This window comes from Schistocerca nitens, chromosome 5 (genome assembly GCF_023898315.1).
Source record: "Schistocerca nitens isolate TAMUIC-IGC-003100 chromosome 5, iqSchNite1.1, whole genome shotgun sequence".
In the NCBI taxonomy this organism is placed as follows: Eukaryota; Metazoa; Arthropoda; class Insecta; order Orthoptera; family Acrididae; genus Schistocerca; species Schistocerca nitens.
Window position 1 is genome coordinate 202,773,764 of NC_064618.1, and position 13,996 is coordinate 202,787,759.

The following is a 13,996-nucleotide window of genomic DNA, read 5'->3' on the forward strand; positions in this document are numbered from 1 at the left end:
CTTACCAGTACTTATTTCGACTGGGGGAATAGTTATTTTTTCTCGGGGAGACAGTACGTAGTTTTAATGTTTGTTTGCGTCAGATTTCGACAATATGCGCAGTTCAGCGAGGTTTGTATATTGGAAGGCAGCTGGCGATCGTCATTTTGTACTATGTATCTGTGCATGAAGATGGCGCTCTTCTGGCGCAGCGGAATATCATGTCTTTAAGCGTTACTGCAACACATTGTTTTACTGTGAAATGTATTATTCTTAATATTCTTGGAACTGTGAGTCCAACACTCACAACTTTAATGTATTTGTAAATAAACGTCATATAAGCGACGACGTTGTTGTATACCACAGGGGAGTTTATTACAATCAAAGTTAGTATAGCAGTATTATCGTGGATAAAGCAAATTCATTTGTGACGTCACATCCCAGAACTTTGCTAATATTTGGGAGGTTTACTGCAGAAATGGTGTATCCCACAAGTCTCCTGTTTTTAGAAAAAAGAAGTGAAAGTTAAAGAAACCGTATAAATTAACTATTACTGTAAGAGGTCCATGATTAAGGAATTTGTTGCTAGCGCACTCGAGCAGATGTAATTTCGATGGATTGCTCACGCGCTGTCCGCGATATGTAAGCTATAAGAGAATCTCAGACCAGAGAGCGGTGTTGTCAGCAGTAGGAACTGTGTTGCAGTAGGAGTAGTAGTAGCTAGCAGTTGTGTGTGTGGAGTTGGCTGGGCCGGTCGTGGCGGAGCCTGAGCGTTGTAGTGTAAGGTAAAAGCAGCCTCGCGCATATGTAGTATTGTTATATCAAGTCCCCTGTAAATGTTTTTAAAAAAATCTCTTAATAATGATCTTTCTCATAAAAAGTAACTTTCGACAACCAGTCATTTCAATATAAAGAATTTACTAATTTCTCCAATCCTTGGTCATCTCGATTATTGAAAAGAAAAATCAGTTGTTTCTTTTTGTACATGACAAATCTATCGGCCAGCATTGCACTCGGCTGTGCCAGAAAAATTTCTTATAGGAGTAGATATATATGCGTTATCCGGCGACTTTATTGAGGTAAGAATTTTCAATTTGTTCAGAATGATGTTTCAGGGCCATGACGCAGCACTGCTGACGTCCAAAATTTACCAGTTTAAATTCACAGTCAATTATTGAAAGTTTGTAAGTGAGCCACAATTTTTTATTGAGAGATTAGTCACATTTTATTATTGATAGGTTACGCAATTTATTTTTTGAGAGGTTACACTAAATGTGAATGTTATTCATGTTATTTTACTGTGGGGAGGTTACATTACTACTGCAAAAATTGTTCTTGGTACTTCTTTTGATATTATTAAATGTAAATATTGCTCTCTACATGAACTTGAACATAGCATTTAAAGTGCCAAAATTGTGGGTTACACCATTTTACCTCCAAGAGAAATTTGAAACTTTATTGGGGTATTCCACATTTTTGTACCTTTATACGCCGTTGTTGGTCTCTATGAACAAAATATATATTTGCTGACAGAATGAAGTAACCTACAGTATCATAGTTTTAAGAAAAAAGATGGAAATCACAATATTTAAATTAAATAAACAGTGTGTATTAATGAAAAGAACAACATTTATTTCACATCTGGCTACAAACATGGGATGCAAAGTGCAATTTCTTTATTTACTGACATTAGTACTCAAAATAATGTAACTTTTTAAGATCATATTACAAACACATCTTGAAATTTCTCCCAGTAAACAAGCAGTCACTCATTTTAGCCTTCTTCACTCATAGATATGTCTGTATCAGATGCTGTAAGTGTAGCGTGTGAATTAATAATATCTTCATAAAAGCTGTGATGGATGGGAGGAACATATTTCATCATTTTCCTTATATCTTTACCTTTAGCAAGTGTTTTTGTAGGTTTTTTCACCTCAGATAACTTAAAAAGCGTGACACGACCTGGTTGATGTATTTGAAGTTCTTTTCTGGTTTTCTTGCACATTCATCGACCCGTACGGCAAATCTCTATTTACAGTTTCGGAGAAACTCTTTTCAAAGGGTTTTTCCTTGTGAAATTTCAGCCGCCGTATCTTCAGTCAGTTGATTTTGTCATCGTCCATACATATTTTCTTCTTAACAATTATACATTTTAAGACAATTGCAATGATAGAAGCTAAACTTCTTGTAGTTGCCAGTAACTTGTAATCTTTGTACCCTTTGTTTGAATGGCAGGAGGGATACTTTCTACGTCAATAAACTGTCCACTCGCATCCAGATTAGCAATTTCATCTCTTTGAACGACAGTAACTGTTGTTTTAATTGAGGTACTTGGCATTTGTCCATGATTTCCAGGATCTGTGAGAGCAGGTTTACCTCTTTTGCTTTGTGGATCATTTATAGGTGCTGAAACAGCAGATTCTTGTAGTCTTGCTGCTTCAGCACTGGTTTATCTTTTCATATTTCTCTTTTTAAGCTTCCTTTTGGGGTTTCATAGCTATAGTCATCTTTGTATGAAGAAGCATGTGGAACATGTACTTGGCCATAACTAGAAACGCTCAGATTGTCCTTACTAAATGAATCCATAGTGGATTACACCAATTTTCCGCTCAATTAATTTTAAAATAGTTGCCTACAAGTTAAACCATAAATGTTTCACTCCTGAAAGGCACTTGAAAGAAGTAGAAAAGCGATAGATTATAAAAACAATGTAATGAAGCAACGGTACCATAAAAATATAAAAAAAAGGGTGTTAGTGGTTTACACCGTTTCTGCACCAAACTCCTCATTTCGAACTGACTTCTTCAAGAAGTTCCTAATCGCTTAAAGGAATTGAAGAATTTTAATGAAATTACAGCTATCTAATCTGAGATTGAACTGAGGAACTTGGGATACTTTGATGCGCTGAAGCAATTCTGAGTCGGTTTCAGGGAAGTCGGAAATTTAAATACAAGACAGTAGTAGGAGAAATATAGCTGTTGTTGAAAGAGTTTTGAACCATTTAACATTATAATTTATTCTACCCAACGTTAAGATTCTTCTGTTCTCCGGTAGTGAAACTGATAATATATTATATATGTGCTGTTGAGTTTATATATTTATTTAATAAAAGTTTTTCTTGTTAATTTCATCTGTAGGAAGATTTCGCAAAAGCAGATTACGTACATAAAATTAAAAAAAAAGAAATAATTTTTTTCGGAATAAACAAAAAGATGCATTTTTAAGACCCTCTTTAACATATCTCACCCCTCTTCGCCGCCCCCCACCCCCTCCCCCATTTGACAAAATCCGGGCTACGTCCTTGACATATTGTGTCGTATTGCACGACATGATAAATACTAAGTTGAATGACATGACGGCAAGTGTCGTGGTGCACGACGTGGCATCTTGTATGCTGCTACTTTACTTTACATGAAACATTGTGTTACATGAGATGGCTATTAATACGCTTCTTCTTCTTTTCCTGGTGTCTTTGTCAAACAGAGTCGCATGGTCGGCACGGTTATGGGGATATTTGGCAGGGTAAATTTAAGGGGTGGCCGGATGCCCTTCCTGCCGCCATCCCGTTATGCAAGTGATGATGAGGATGATGAAATGATGAGAAAAACACAAGGACAACACAAACACCCCGTCTCTGGGCAGAGAAAATTCCCAACCCGGTCAGGAATCGAACCCGGAACCCCCTGATCCAGAGGCAGCAACGCTAGCCACTAGACCACGAGCTGCGGACATGAGATGGCTGTTAATACTAACAAGTAAAAAAAGAGATAAAATACCAAGATGATTTGATTTAAATGTCTTTGAAGCTGCCAGACAAGTCGATAAGTTAGTTCCCTTCGTTTATATCCCTAACTCTGCCCAGAACATACTCGCCTTTTCTGTGCTCTGATAGGAACATTTTTAATTTCTTTTTTATTCCTATGAATTAATCTCATTTCCGACTAATTTTCACACAATTATTTCTTGAGCATTTCATTTACAACTATTAAAAGGTAAAAGATGACATAAAGTCTGTTGTAAACCATTGCCATACGTTCCAGTAAATACAGCAGTCGGTACAAAATATTTACAAGATTTCCTTGTGGAACGCTGAGCGATCGTGGCATATTACGTTGCACCAGCGAGCTCTGCGTAGGGCTCTCCATTTTTCCGATTTCACGCTACACAGGCTGAAATAAAGCACAGAGCGGCTAAAAACATGAAGGCACTGAACTGGGATTTACTCCGCCCCTCTCTCCACACTGAATACAACTTTCTGTGGATCCGTTTGTTTGGCGGCGAGGAATGGAATGTGAGTCTCTCGCTTGGACCGCTAGCACTCTAGCTAATGAATCGTCTACAACCTCAAAAGTGCTGAAGGAATTCCAATACACAGATAAATTACTGTTCACGTCATATTTGTTTTGTACTGCACGTAGCATAGATTCTTTGTTTCTTCACGTCCGTAAATTAGCTTAATGCTAAACATAGCGCAATAACGAATAGAATATTTTCTCCGTAGCTTGGAGATATGTAGGTGAGTCATAAGCATAGCGCTATCATTAAGTTTCTACTGATGTAAGGCGTACATTTATTTTAGACAGGAAGTAGTTATTAGACTCTGATTGTGCTGGGAAATTTTACTTACAATTGACATAATTATACTTTCTGAAGCTTGCTTGTGCTTTGGCTGCTTTCACATTACGACATTTGCACTGCATTGACATCTGATCACGCTAATCCAGGCTGTAGACACACAGTGACATGTGAAAGTTTGTGTCGGTCCTCAAGGCGTGCTCGGATGGACACATCAGTTAATTCAACTGCTCGCGTAAACCGGGAAGCCCGAATTCGAGTCCCGGTCCGGTACAAATATTCACTGTCACCAATACAGTGCGCAACTGGAGTCTGATCGTATTCGAGGCTTCGAATACATTTCTTGTAAAACTGTTTATGTCAGTGCAATTCCCATTTGGGCCTCGCATTATTGCTAAAATTATTGCCCATTCCTCTCTGCCTCGTTTATATTCACTGAAGGAAAATGATATTGCAACACGAAGAAGGAGATGTGGGACATAACAAAGTCGGTAGGCGTGTTTCTACACATGAAAGAAAAAAAATTTCACCAGCCGCATAAGAGGGGTGATAGTATTGCCACAATGAGGATGCAAATCAGGATTGCTCTACATAAACGCTGTAACGGTCATGGTCGTTAGCTACCGTTGAGATTGGACGTGGTGAGTTGATATTAGTCAAGAAAGCCTTTAAGGTGACAAATAAGCTATTATCAACACCTCACAGAGAACGAGGTTGTGTAATAGGGCTACGAGAACTTGGATGTTTCTTCTGCGATACTCTGGAAAGACGGCAGAAATGTAGCCACTGTACTTGGTTGCTCGCAGCGCTGATACCGAGATTATGCACTCACGAAGACAGAGCTTCGGCACTACCTAGAAAGAAGACCTTTGTGTTTGACGTATGGCTCTGGCGCATTGTACTGCATATGTATCGGATATCTGAGTAGCAGTTGGCACCACAGTGACAGGAAGAAGTGTTACAAATCGGTTGCCTCAAGAACAACGAGCCAGATGACCTGTAGCACGCATTCTACGGACCCAAAGCAACCCCATTTGCGACTTCAGTTATGTCAAGCGAGAGCACATTGGAGAGCAGGGTGGAGGTCTGTTACATTTTCTGATAAAAACTGGTTCTGTCTCGGTGCCAGTGATGGTCGTTTGTTGGTTAGAAAGAGGCCAGTTGAGGGCCTGCAACCTACCTGTCTGCGTGCTAGACATACTGGATCTACACTTTGATTTATGGTCTGGGGTGCGATTTCGTATGACAGAAGGAGCACTCTCGTGGTCATCCGACTCACCCTGAGTGCAAAATTATACGTCAGCCTGGTGATTCGACCTGTTGAGCTGCCATTCATGAACAGCACTGTAGGGGGTGTTTTCCATCAGAACACCACTCGCCCACACACCTCTGTTGTAACCCAACATGCTCTACATAGTATAGATATGTTGCCTTGGCCTGATCGATCACCAGATCTGTCTCCAGTAGAGCACATATGGGACGTCATAGGTCGACAACTCCTGCGTGATCCCTAAACAGCATTAACCGTCCTTGTATTGCTTGACCAAGCGCAACAGGCGTACAGCTCCATGCCACAAACTGACCACCTCTTCAGCGCAGTGGGTGAGAGTTTGCATGCTTGCATTCAACGCTCTGGCAGTTGCACCGATTATTAGTCTACCAACATTTCACATTTCCAATGGCTTATCTTACGCTTTCATTAACCTGTCATCTTCAATGTTAATCAGTTAAATATGCTATGTAAACAATTGTATTCCTTCAATGTGCTTACCGTTCCACGTTAAGTGCCCACAACGCCACCACGCGGCATTCAGTTGAAACGTCCCCTTAGAACAATTATACATGACTGGGTCGCCATATGAAACGTCCCCTTAGAACAATTATACATGACTGAGTCGCCATATGAAACGTCTCCTTAGAACAATTATACATGACTGTGTTTAAACTGACACACAATATTTTTAGCGCAACGAAATCTTACTTTCAAAAATCCCTACAAAAGAATGGCCCTGACTAACATTAACCTATACCTTTCACAAATCACTTACCTCACAAAAATCTTCGTTACTCAAGCTACAGCAATACAGCGAGCGCCACTACTGCCAGCTAAATAAAAGATTCAAACTACCGAAGGCACTAACTACTGATATGCATAGTTAGCAAATGAAAGATTTTGATAGAGAACAAACAATGTATTTACCTTACTAGTGTTCAAAAGTCATAAAATACATAGCAGTTCATGACAACCAGTCTTAAAAATTTCAAAACTCCACCATCTCTCTCCCCAAATCCACCACTGCTGGCGGCTCACCTCCAACTGCGCAACGCTACGCGCTGTTCACAGCCAGCTGCCTAAAACTACAATGGCGAGTATTACAACAATGCAAAGCAGCCACAGGCTGCACACAGCACAGCCAGTGATTTTCATACAGAGGTGGCGTTACCAATAAAAAAACCTAAACAGCCTACTTACATAGCCCCCATGCTCCCCACAAAAAAATTTTACAAATTGGTTTGGGCAGTGGCCAATATAGATTTGAAAAAATTTTTCATAATTACAATAACAAAGAAATCAAATGCACACACTTATTGATACAATGTTGGTCAAAAGCTAAAATTTTCTCACAGTCCATAAAGACAGTCCTGAACATTCATCACATTGCAGTGTTTTTCTCAAAGTTTTATCGCTGTGCGTAATTATTACTCGGGAGTTTCATGTCAATAATTTGATAGAATTTTAAATCACAAATGCAGGACTTGGCACGACAGGGTGTTTTATTGCACAGTATCAGTCACTTCCTAACCGAGCATTGAGAAGAAAACTTTCCCAGATGTTGGGGGGATTTAAATTATATGCTTCGGACCTATCACTGAAGTTCCATAAACCACTGGCTATTATGAATGAAAATTGTGTATCAGTGTTCGTTGCCTAAATTACTGTCTAAGTAATGTTTAGTTCAATTATCTAGTTAAAAGTTCACTTTATTCTAGTAGTTAAAAGTCCTCCGTTCGAATGCTAATGCCGTGATATTTGAAGTCAGTAGATCGTATTACTGCGGCATAATAGATCGCAATTATTCAATCTCAAAAACAGTGTAAGCGCGCCTACATGTACGAGCATTCAAATATATGACCTGCTTCGGCTACCTCTCGTAACGTAGTGACAATGCATTGAATTGTACTTAGTCATTACTCACGATTCCCAAAGAGTACTCACACGGAGTATTCTTTGGGATCGTTGGTTCTACTTTGCGAATGTTAATTTAAGTTAATTTTACGATTTATTATGATTTTGATCTTAATTTTACCGAAATTTAATCTTTCTTTCGTAGATTGCTAAATTGTCAAGTCTTAGATTCCTGTTTTAATTCCTTGTTATTGTCCTAATAATAGTGATAAATGGAACTCCGTTCGCTTATTCACTTTTCTGGGAATTTGGGACTTAGGGGGAAATCTTTGGGGTATTGGGAGTTAATTTTTTATTTTTATTTCTCGTCCGAGGAAGTGGCATTACAACGTCACTAAAATGTAGCCTTATAGCAGACCTTGAGTTCATACAGTACTGTTGTTGTTGTGGTCTTCAGTCCTGAGACTGGTTTGATGCAGCTCTCCATGCTACTCTATCCTGTGCAAGCTTCTTCATCTCCCAGTACCTACTGCAACCTACATCCTTCTGAATCTGCTTAGTGTATTCATCTCTTGGTCTCCCTCTACGTTTTCTACCCCCCACGCTGCCCTCCAATGCTAAATTTGTGATCCCTTGATGCCTCAAAACATGTCCTACCAACCGATCCCTTCTTCTAGTCAAGTTGTGCCACAAACTTCTCTTCTCCCCAATCCTATTCAATACCCCCTCATTAGTTACGTGATCTACCCACCTTATCTTCAGCATTCTTCTGTAGCACCACATTTCGAAAGCTTCTATTCTCTTCTTGTCCAAACTAGTTATCGTCCATGTTTCACTTCCATACATGGCTACACTCCATACAAATACTTTCAGAACGACTTCCTGACACTTAAATCTATACTCAATGTTAACAAATTTCTCTTCTTCAGAAACGATTTCCTTGCCATTGCCAGTCTACATTTTATATCCTCTCTACTTCGACCATCATCAGTTATTTTACTCCCCAAATAGCAAAACTCCTTTACTACTTTAAGTGTCTCATTTCCTAATTTAATTCCCTCAGAATCACCCGATTTAATTTGACTACATTCCATTATCCTCGTTTTGCTTTTGTTGATGTTCATCTTATATCCTCCTTTCAAGACACTGTCCATTCCGTTCAACAGCTCTTCCAAGTCCTTTGCTGTCTCTGACAGAATTACAATGTCATCGGCGAACTGCAAAGTTTTTACTTATTCTCCATGAATTTTAATACCTACTCCGAATTTTTCTTTTGTTTCCTTTACTGCTTGCTCAATATACAGATTGAATAACATCGGGGAGAGGCTACAACCCTGTCTCACTCCTTTCCCAACCACTGCTTCCCTTTCATGCCCCTCGACTCTTATAACTGCCATCTGGTTTCTGTACAAATTGTAAATAGCCTTTCGCTCCCTGTATTTTACCCCTGCCACCTTCAGAATTTGAAAGAGAGTATTCCAGTTAACATTGTCAAAAGCTTTCTCTAAGTCTACAAATGCTAGAAACGTAGGTTTGCCTTTTCTTAATCTTTCTTCTAAGATAAGTCGTAAGGTTAGTATTGCCTCAGGTGTTCCAACATTTCTACGGAATCCAAACTGATCTTCCCCGAGGTCCGCTTCTACCAGTTTTTCCATTCGTCTGTAAAGAATTCGCGTTGGTATTTTGCAGCTGTGACTTATTAAACTGATAGTTCGGTAATTTTCACATCTGTCAACACCTGCTTTCTTTGGGATTGGAATTATTATATTCTTCTTGAGGCCTGAGGGTATTTCGCCTGTCTCATACATCTTGCTCACCAGATGGTAGGGTTTTGTCATGTCTGGCTCTCCCAAGCCATCAGTAGTTCTAATGGAATGTTGTCTACTCCCGTGGCCTTGTTTCGACTCAGGTCTTTCAGTGCTCTGTCAAACGCTTCACGCAGTATCTTATCTCCCATTTCGTCTTCATCTACATCCTCTTCCATTTCCATAATATTGTCCTCAAGTGCATCGCCCTTGTATAAACCCTCTATATACTCCTTCCACCTTTCTGCCTTCCCTTCTCTGCTTAGAACTGGGTTGCCATCTGAGCTCTTGATATTCATACAAGCGGTTCTCTTCTCTCCAAAGGTCTCTTTAATTTTCCTGTAGGCAGTATCTATCTTACCCCTAGTGAGACAAGCCTCTACATCCTTATACTTGTCCTCTAGCCATCCCTGCTTAGCCATTTTGCACTTCCTGTCGATCTGATTTTTGAGACGTTTGTATTCCTTTTTGCCTGCTTCATTTACTGCATTTTTATATTTTCTCCTTTCATCAATTAAATTCAATATTTCTTCTGTTACCCAAGGATTTCTATTAGCCCTCGTCTTTTTACCTACTTGATCGTCTGCTGCCTTCTCTACTTCATCCCTCAGAGCTACCCATTCTTCTTCTACTGTATTTCTTTCCCCCATTCCTGTCAATTGTTCCCTTATGCTCTCCCTGAAACTCTCTACAACCTCTGGTTCTTTCAGTTTATCCAGGTCCCATCTCCTTAAATTCCCACCTTTTTGCAGTTTCTTCAGTTTCAATCTGCAGTTCATAACCAATAGATTGTGGTCAGAATCCACCTCTGCCCCTGGAAAAAAGTCTTACAATTTAAAACCTGGTTCCTAAATCTCTGTCTTACCATTATATAATCTATCTGATACCTTTTAGTATCTCCAGGATTCTTCCAGGTATACAACCTTCTTTTATGATTCTTGAACCAAGTGTTAGCTATGATTAGGTTATGGTCTGTACAAAATTCTACCAGGCGGCTTCCTCTTTCATTTCTTCCCCCCAATCCATATTCACCTACTATGTTTCCTTCTCTCCCTTTTCCTACTGACGAATTCCAGTCACCCATGACTATTAAATTTTCGTCTCCCTTCACTACCCGAATAATTTCTTTTATCTCCTCATACATTTCATCTATTTCTTCATCATCTGCAGAGCTAGTTGGCATATAAACTTGTACTACTGTAGTAGGCATGGGCTTTGTGTCTATCTTGGCCACAATAATGCTTTCACTATGCTGTTTGTAGTAGCTAACCCGCACTCCTATTTTTTTTATTCATTATTAAACCTACTCCTGCATTACCCCTATTTGATTTTGTATTTATAACCCTGTAATCACCAGACCAAAAGTCTTGCTCCTCCTGCCACCGAACTTCACTAATTCCCACTATATCTAACTTTAACCTATCCATTTCCCTTTTTAAATTTTCTAACCTACATGCCCGATTAAGGGATCTGACATTCCACGCTCCGATCCGTTGAACGCCAGTTTTCTTTCTCCTGATAACGACGTCCTCCTGAGTAGTCCCCGCCCGGAGATCCGAATGGGGGACTATTTTACCTCCGGAATATTTTACCCAAGAGGACGCCATCATCATTTAATCATACAGTAAAGCTGCATGTACTATTCCGCAATAATCGATTACAATTCTTTTAACTGGCACCTATTATCGCCGCTACATCGATGTTAGATCGTGAAGGTAGCTTTTGATACGGAAACATGATTTTCATATGCATTATGGTAAATAATTTGAAACCACAGTCATACGGCAGACATATACTGAATTTGGAATCTGTAGTGTCCCAGTATTTTCAGTCACACAGCTGTATATTGCCACCCGACTAATTTCTGTATAAAATTTATGGAATGAGTTTTTACCCGTTATGATTTGGGAAATAATTATGAAATGTTTATTTTTACGTTCCACGATATGAACTTAAATTATCATATGACAGTTTTGGCCGGAAGATCCCATCTGAGTTTGTTCTGCTGCCTAGTGCTAGTTTTTTTTATTTGCCACCACTTCGGCGCCTCGTGCGTCGAATGTTTCGTGATGAACGCGCGCTGATTGGAGCAATACAGTTTCGTATACTTTGTTGGGAGCGAATCATCGCCGCGCTTGTCAGGTCATCACATTTAGCCGACGGCTGGCGACCAGAAGAAGACATCTCCATTTTGTTCACCAACTCTGTGATAGTTACTAAAACATTGTAAAGAGAAAAAAAGACACGATAAAGTGTCTGAATATAACTTGTGTAATATTCAGTTTATAATACTAACAGAAGTTTACTATCAGCACTGTAACAGCATCTGTAACACTAAACTAATCGTACCATGGCAGTGCTGTTCGTAAATCTGGATTAATCTTATAGATGTCGCTTCGTGACAGGACACTATAAATACTGACTGTTCAGAGGCAAGAATTCCCAATAGCAGCCATTCATAACAGGATTTGTAAAGAGAGGTTTGTGGCTTGAATACCGTGGCAAAATGGGTACAAGAACAGTTGGAAGGGGGACGAGCGCAAAGGGGAAGTACAGAAGGACGAATAGGATGACAGATGCAGTGTTAATAGCTACATGTCTGAACAGGTAGATGACACCACTGTAAAGGAACAGACTTACACCATGAGAAACATGTACTTTACTGATCCTGTTAAACAGATCTAAAATAAAACAGGAAACTGAAGACGAAACAAACAAGGGAGAGTGGAATAATATGTTTGTTTATCAAATGCTGAACCACAATTAACTATGAACGACGTGTTATGAGTATTGACCATTCAAATACCTAATCAAAATACAATGATCAGTACTCAAATTTCTACAACTAACAACCAAATTATGGCACAGAGTAGGGTGAACCACAAACAAATTACACTGACAACCTAATTAGGGCAAAAATTAAGGTAAACCATGATCAGATTAGCAAAATTGTGGCACTAAGCAGTGACGTACTTTAGAAAAATAAAAATATCGAAACTTGGTAGGAAATTGGAATACACAAATTCAAACTATAAAAGTAGAAATGGACAAATTGAACACTAATATGGTTCTTATGAATGATCAGATTAGTAGTATTAACAAAAGATTTTATTCAAAACTAATATCCAAGATATCGTTGAACCTGTAGTTGAGGTAAAATTAAATGAGAATGTAGCTATTCTAAAAACTGAAACTCTTGACGAGAACAGGATGGAAATTCCATATTTCAGAGAGGCCATTTTCTATTCCAATAACTTGAATATCTGAAATATTGATAGTGCACTTCAATTCGCTAACAACAACCTGTTCATTTAATTGGATTCCTGGTCCTGAGAACGAAAGGCATGGTCGACAGGTAATATAATTTACCCATATCTTCATTGTAGGCCTCTGCGATGGGAAAAATCCGATAAGCGATGACGTCACGGCTGTTGAAACACTCTAGCCCTGGAACGTTATCGACTTTAGGTCCACGGACGAGAGCTACGGTTACCCATCCGTTACCTTGATGCTGGGTATCATTGTTGGTAATGGTAAAGTTAAGAACTCCACTACAGAAAACTGACAGACCATGCAGCACGTCTTGTGCACCAACTGAATTAGTGGGACTAATAACAATACTGTCTATTGCTTTATACACAGTAAGGCGGGTACTCCTTGTCCTCCTGTAATATCGTGGCATCTTCTGTGTGAGCGGTCCAATGCCGTTGCTCGAGCGGCTTCTTACCAGATTCATTACTTATATAGACAAAACTGTTGCCTCCTTGAGCCACTGGTTCTCGATGTACGCTTGGTGGTTGTTGGCTGACGCTACTAGTCAGAAATTTTGTAAGTCCGAAAAGTGGATATCCTGTACGCGTGCTGTAGTCCTACTAGCAGCTCGTGTCTCATTTGGCTTGTCAAGTTTGTAAACACGGGGAGATAGGCGGTTGCGATCGGTAAAAGAAAATTAAATATAAACCGAGTTTTTGGATGGATCGAATTGCCCACAGTAGGATTTTAAATGGCAAACAGAAAATTGACCTCAGTAAGGAACAAACTGGAATGAACCCAGTTGATTTTCTAAAAAAATAGCGAAAGACACATTCCTGAAGGCATGACTGCCACCGAAAGGATTAATGTAGTAGTAAGTGCTTTACCAGCAGATGGGAAGCACTGCGGTCTGATGTTGAGCACAGGCCAAATGTCTGCAAGTGAACAACAGTTTCTTACTGAACACTGATCGCAGCAGGAAAAGGAGTGACATAGCGAGAATTTATTACGATTGGTATGTATGACAATAGGGACAGAACTTCCATGAGAGATTTCTGCGAGACCTGGTTCAGATGAGTAGCGCACCTGAGGAGTAAGAACTCAGCATTCAGAATTGCCTAGGAACTTTGGAAAAAACTCCCAGAAGATTCTAGTTGTGTGGGTAGCAATCATAAAAAAACTCTCTCTCATAACGGATCGTGTCGAGAGAACCACTGGAAGCAGTGCTTTCCACCAGGTTAACGAACGGAGTGAAGAG